This window comes from Dermacentor silvarum, chromosome 5 (genome assembly GCF_013339745.2).
Source record: "Dermacentor silvarum isolate Dsil-2018 chromosome 5, BIME_Dsil_1.4, whole genome shotgun sequence".
NCBI lineage: Eukaryota > Metazoa > Arthropoda > Arachnida > Ixodida > Ixodidae > Dermacentor > Dermacentor silvarum.
This window is the reverse complement of record NC_051158.1, coordinates 103,170,451-103,177,667: the sequence shown is the minus strand read 5'-3', so window position 1 is coordinate 103,177,667 and position 7,217 is coordinate 103,170,451. Positions and strand designations below refer to the sequence as shown.

At 43.7% G+C, this 7,217-nt stretch overlaps 1 protein-coding gene across 1 annotated transcript in view; it reads right to left on the bottom strand.

Moving 5' to 3' along the window:
• LOC119452527 (uncharacterized) overlaps positions 1-7,217 on the bottom strand; it is a 369,508-nt gene that overhangs the window by 337,308 nt on the left and 24,983 nt on the right. The gene's annotated exons all lie outside the window — the stretch shown is intronic.

Below are 7,217 nucleotides of genomic sequence, written 5' to 3'. Positions count from 1 at the left end.
GTCTTGGCGCTCTCATGGTCATTTCGTTAGCTTGGTGGGTACCACAATTGGCATAGTATGACAAGAGTGTAGACAAGAGTTATAGTAGTGAGTATATGCGTGTCAGTTAGGTCATGAAACAGCCCCCTACGTCTTGCTGCTCTCATGGTCGTTTCGTAAACTTGGTATGCAACTAGAATGGGTTCGGACATGGGTACTAAGTGAAGGAAACCCTAAACAAAAATGGTGAAAGTCATAGTCATGAGCATGACTCCGCAAAAATGACAATGACTCAGCAAAAATGATTAACACTGTTAAAACCACTGGAATGGGTTCGGACGTGCGCACTCAGTGAAGGAAACACTAAAGGATGATGGTTGAAGTTATAGTCATGAGCATGACTCCGCATAAATGACAATGACTCGGCGAAAAAACAGTAACACTCCAAAACCTCTGGAATGGGTCCACACGTGGGCACTAAGGGAAAGAAACGCAACGGATGATGGTAGAAGTCATAGTCATAAGCATGACTCTGCAAAAATGACGACTCGGCGAAAAAGACTAACACTAAGAAACCACTGGAATGGGCTCGGACGTGTGTACTAAGTGAAGGAAACACTAAAGGATGATGGGAGAAGTCACAGTCATGAGCATGACTCCGCAAAAATGACAATGACTCATTGAAAAAAAATTAACACTCCAAAACCACTGGAATGTGTTCAGGCGTGGGAACTAAGTGAGGTAAACACTGAGGGATGATGGTAGAAATGATATACATGAGCCTGACTCAGCAAAAATGACAATGACACAGTGAAAAAAAGATTAACACTCAAAAACCACTGAACTGGGTTCGGACATAAATGATAGGTCATGACATGCGTGTCATGTAGGTAATGAAAGAGCCGCCTACGCCTCGGTGCTCCCATGATCGTTTCGTTAAGTTGGTAGGCACGCTGCTTCGCATAACATCGGCTCCTACGGGGCGAGGGATCTGCAGGCTTTTTTACAGTAGCCTCACTCATAGACGAAATGAAAATGTTCGATAAGCTTGGTGCGTGTAGTGGAGACGCCCGTCTCACACCTCGCCCTCATGGCGCGCTTTTTGATAAGGAACACGTGACGCGCGACAAGTGCCTACCCTGCACGTTGTCTGAGAGCACCCGCAAGACAGCCTTCGCCATCTCCCCGCAGAGTTTCCCAATTCCCCGAAAAACCGAAACCGTTACGGCACATATGTTGTGACACAAAAGGGTATTTTCGTAGACGAACCAGAAATACTTTCAATGCCGTTGTTTTCCTCCTAACCCTAATGATATTTTATTTTATTGAAAACAATAAAACCGTGTATGAGACCGCTGCCTGATTAAGCTGCATAGTCGAGTGAAAGCCGAAAGCACAGTTCATCGTACAGGGAGCTGCACGTCGCAAGAACGTCTTGTCACGTGCTTCTTTTCCATTTTGGAGAAACGTTGCGCCAATAAATGAGCAGGCAATTTTTTTAGTAGCGCAGGAAAGTGGTTACAAAATGTTTTCCTCGTGGTGCCCGTAAAGAATGGGCCCGCCTCCTGTGACACTGCGTCAGAGGACGAGGCGCCGTATACAAACATCGTACCGTATACAAACATCAGATACAAGGTTCCTGTGGTTCCCTTTTCAACATTTTGAATTACTAGTAACTTGTACAATTTCCGTTCAAATTTCCGATCGATTATTTTATCAATCAGCGCCTGATATTGATTTCACAGAATAATCTTCTTCACTCCGTAACTTTAACTTTTTTTTATGAAAAGAATGCGTACTCACCCTCCAAGAAATATATTCATGCAGTTTGTCGCTATATCGGTCAGTGTTTCCATAGGAAGCGGAACTGTAGAAAAACGGAAATTCAGATTGATTTTAGGACAATAAGGGATACACTTCATAAATTTAAGTGGTCCGTAAATTTAACTGGTGAGTCATCATCTGAGCCCGTCTGCGCAACAAGTAGTGACTTCTGAAAAGTTGCAGATGTTGAAAAGCTGCGCATTCAAGTTGTGAAACAATATGTATACGAGGAGCTGTTCGTCCATGCCTCATGTGTTTAGCCTTGGTTTATATCTGATCGTAGTAATAAACGTCAAAACATGTCATCTTCATATACATATGTTGAAGACTAAAGGTCTGAAAATCAAAATTGTAATGCAAACCATGAAAATAGGAGAAGAAGAATGAACTTTGATACCAATGATGGTTCAGTGCCTTAAACAAGGGTGAGGGTCAATGACGGCAATCATAACAACAGCAAAGAAGACACACGCTCATAACCCGCTCGTCAAGCCGATATCGTGCAAGAACTCCCACAGAGAGTTGACAGTTGGTCGGGAGTCTACCTGGAGGCGTGGAGTAGGCCTTGCCTCCAGTGAGGAAATGGTACGTTCCTTGTGTCTAGCGTTTCAAAGGCGTGCACATACTACTGCGGTGTTATTACGCTGCTTTAGCCCTTCTCAATTTGCACAACCGTTTATTTTGACAATCTGTTGCACCTTATCTGTCACTTGTACTTCACCACAAGCACTACGCTTATAATTTCCACGGAATGAGCCATTCCTTCTTTCATTCCATAAACATTGAATAGTTTTGAGTACAGACGTAAGTGTAATACGCCTAATAGAAAACACTACTCATGCGGCCGCTTGAAAGGCTTTAATCATGGTTTGCTTTGGTTCACTCTCTGAAACAGACAAAAGCAACAACTAATGTCATGGACAACTTACCAGGAGTTTTTATGGCCTCGTTGTTCTCCTTCAATTCTGCGGTTTTTCTCGCAAGTGCTTCGTCCAGAAGAATTTGCGCCATGTCAGGCAGAACCAGCTGAAACAAAGCGGTAGGCATTCTGGTTATGCATGTTTTTTTTTTGGCGCAAGGGCCAGGGATGGCCAAAGAGCGCCAAGAAATCGTATGGGCAAATCGATGATGCGGTGAATGAGAAAAGTAAAATTTAACGAGGCTCTATAGAGGCCTAAAATATTCGCTGTAAGGTATGTAAAATGCGCAAGTATTAAAATAATGTCAAGGACAAGTGATGTGAGCGATTACCATAAAATATATTCCTAAGAAAAACGCGAAATAAAGTTGTCCTTATTTCACTACTGATGAAGCGTTTGCCTCGGAGCGGACATTTCTATAGCAACAGCGATCTTTCACTGGATAAAGAAATAGCGCGGACAGCTCTAAATTTTTGTTCATGTTCTTAGAAATGTTCCGTAAGAAAAGTCCGTCATGCCATCACATCCAACCCTTCTACTCACCAAGAAAATAGTAATGGAAGGCACTGTAAGATGCTTTCAGTCCTGATTCCGATCTTTCACCACTTCAGTTTTTGTTAGTAAATAAATAATTTACAAATGTGTTAAAAGCTTTCGTGCCAATGTTAAATGGAGCTTTTGCAACCACAGCATAATGGTTACAAAGAATCTGCAAACCTGAGGGTTCTGGCGCCGGAATTCGATGACCTCGACTGCCTTTTTGGTCATGGCAACCATAGGGTTGACGTAGAACAGATTGATCCCCCGTGAGAATGCCTTAAATAGCCATGGCCAATGGAATAGATTCTCTGAAAAGGAATAGTGCATGTAAGCGAATGATTTAAAGTGGGTTTAACTTTATGGACCACCGATTAATCCAACTGCCTAATTGAGGGCCAGACTCAGCCCAGCATCTGTAGAACAACCTGGTAAAGGACTGTCTTTTCAGGTCACTCGACCGAGAAAGGCAGGATGAGGCAACAATTTGCATGTGATAGCAATGACTCCTGCAAGCTGCATAAGTGCTGTAAAACATGCTTTCCTTGTTTAGAGCCTCCTTTAGCTCCTTTGGATCCCATTACATAAGCGTCTATTCTGGGAATGTAGTGATGGCTGAAGCGGCGCTGCTATAGTAGTTTATTTTTTATGGCCATGCTTATACGTAAGAATCCAAAAACCACCAAGTGTGCCTTGGAGCGTTTGATTTCATGCGAGGAGCTTCCGACTGCATTCAGCGCCTAACTTCGTCCACGTCCGACGATTGAGCACAATGGGCTTTATTGCCATTCAAGCAAACCAGAATGTTGTCTGCAGTGATAAGTTCGCCTACGCGTTGACAGTGATCTACATTTAGCCAACACAACTCAATCACGAGCGCTGAGTGATTCAGTGTGCGTATTTGTTCTCAGCAAGTGCGCTGTCATTGAAATGGTAATGACCCACCAATCGGGCCACAAATACCTCCCTAGCAAGCTCAAAACTGAAACTGTCGCCCTCATGTAGTGTCGTAGCCAGGGAGTGGCATACGGGACATCTGCCCCCCCCCCTTCCCCACCCCCCGAAATTTCTGTGTTGCATACAGCCTTCCCAGCTACCCTCCCCCTTCCTTCCTTTCCGCATTCCTTATCAAAACATTCCCTGCCGCCCCGCCCCCCTCGCTACAGCAAAAAAAAAAAAAAAAACGTTTCTAGTCACGCCAATGCTCCCGTGTACCGCCCGCAGAAACATTGCCATGAATTTGCAATTACTGCATATGGTCGCGCTTCAAAGACCATTTGCCCAACAACGTTATCTCTTTTCATTTGTCACACAACTTTGCTGATTTTTGGACACCATTTATTCGGGAACGTCATTGGCGTGCGTGTATTACGCAGTCACATCGATTCAGCAGGCATTGATTAGCGGATGTTTAAACAAGCACTCGGAGTACAGGAGGCATACGTGAATATCTTAGCAAATATCAACAAGGATTCCACAGCTACCTTGGTTCTCCACAAGAAAAGTAGAAAGTTACCTATCAAGAAAGACGTCAGGCAAGGAGACACAATCTCTCCAATGCTATTCACTGCATGATTAGAAGAAGTATTCAAGCTCTTAGAGTGGGAAGGCTTAGGAGTGGATCAACGGCGAATATCTCAGCAACCTTCGGTTGCAGATGACATTGTCCTATTCAGCAACAATGGAGACGAATTAGAGCAAAATGATTGAGGACCATAATCGAGAAAGTGTAAGAATTGGGTTGAAGATGAATATGCAGAAGACAAAGATAATGTTCAAACAGCCTGGCAAGGGGAACAAGAATTCAGGATCGCCAGTCAGCCTCTAGAGTCTGTAAAGGAGTACGTTTATCTAGGTCAATTACTCACAGGGGACCCTGAATCATGAGAAAGAAATTCAGAGAAGAATAAAATTGGGTTGGAGTGCATACGGCAGGTATTGCCAATCCTGACTTTGAGCTTACCGCTGTCGTTGAAAAGAAAAGTTTACAATCATTGCATTCTACCGGTGCTGACATATGGGGCAGAAACTTGGAGGTTAACAAAGAAGCTCGAGAACAAGTTAAGCACCGCACAAAGAGCGATGGAACGAAAAATCTTAGGACAACGTTAAGAGACAGGAAGGGAGCGGTGTGGATCAGAGAATAAATGGGGATAGCCGATATTCTAGTTGGCATTAAGGCAAGAAATGGAGCTGGGCAGGCCATGTAATGCGTAGGATGGATAACCGATGGACCATTAGGGTTACAGAATGGATACCAAGAGAAGGGAAGCGCAGTCGAGGTTGTAGAAAACCAGATGGGGGATGAAGTAGGGGGAAATTGCACGCGCATGTTGGAATACGCTAGCGCAAGACAGGGGTAATTGGAGATCGCAGGGAGAGGCCTTCTTTCTGCAGTGGACATAAAATATAGGCTGATGATGATGATGAAACAAGCACACAGGTGAACACGAATGTAGCGAAAGTGCGATGCACATACTTTATGACTAATGAGACATGAAATTACATTTCAGGAAAGTACCCTGATGTCAGTTTTTTACTGTTATATGTTATTTATTATACAAAGTTAAAAATTAAAGGATAGGTAATGAAAATGCTCAGGCGCGTATTATTTTGAAGTTACGGTCGTATGTATGGTAGTTGCTAAATCAGCTGAATACGCGGAAATGCTGGCTTTCCATTTGAGGCAACGATAACTGCTAAACTATGGCGTCGCTGATGCTTAAGTGACCGTCATCAAGTTGCTTGACTACCGGAAAGGATGAATATTGTGAGCTGCAGCTTCACTTAGCAGGTGCTATGACCTTTGAAATTCTGCGAAAGGGGCATTGCTAACTTCAAAGCAGGTAGAATTTAGAGAGACTGACTGACGGTATGTGGTACGGCCGCGGAATATAAGAGAACGCTGTATTTTGGAACTTCACAGTAATGCGCATTTGCAAAATCGGTAAATTTATAAAGGTTAGACCACCTCTTGAGTCGTATGTTCGCGCTGATACGAGTAATACACTATACTGTGTGCCCAATTATGGAAAATGAAGGTAAATGCAGCAACAGAGTACGTTGTCTTTTTATTATTTTGGTGTGAATGTCAGTGCTAGCGACCAAATCAGCCAAGTCCGGCTAGATAGTTTCGCGCTTTGAATTTGAACAGGAGATTAATCTTATCTATACACAAAAGCTATTCGTATTGTCCACATTCACCAAAGTGTCCTCTTGTAGTACGTTCAAGGAACATTTTGCTGAATCTAGGACGGCGCGCGTCACATTGCAGCCCTGTAATTTTAGGTGTAATTTCACAGATTATAACTAACGACTACTTGAGCATTATGCAATATCTTTCATGTTCTATATTTATGACTGTATTCTGCGATATATGGTGGCCACATACTGTGTTTGCACCAGCTATTTTGTCACGCCAGATTTACTCCGGCCACCCTTGCCGACGCTAAACAATTTGGCAATACGAACATTGGTCACTCCGGGCGAGCCTGTAGAAGAATCCTGCCATGAAACTCGGAACGGTCGCCAGGGCAATCTGAAAGAGCGGGTATTGTGGGTTACGCTGCACGTTGGTGTCGATTCCAAACGCTGTTTTTGGAGACACGTCGAAAGTCAAGCGCTCGCACAGCGTGTTGATGTCGACTTCCTTGCCGTGGCTGCGCACTCGTCAGCAGAATCTCGATAAAACGGTTTTGGGCGTCCATCAATGAGGGCATCACCTGTCAAACCGTGATCCGTATTTGACAATATCACTTCATAGCCGCGTTGTATGGCGGTCACTGCGGAGGCAGCGCACAGATAATTTAACGCGCCATTGCCCTAACTTGGAGGCAAAAGGTAATGTTCTAAAGCTCTCGAATAAATACAAGTGGTCAATAAATGTTGGATGAGATATCATTAATGAAATATATGTGCTAAGAACGTTTCTCAGTGGCTCAAAAAATTAGAAGAAGA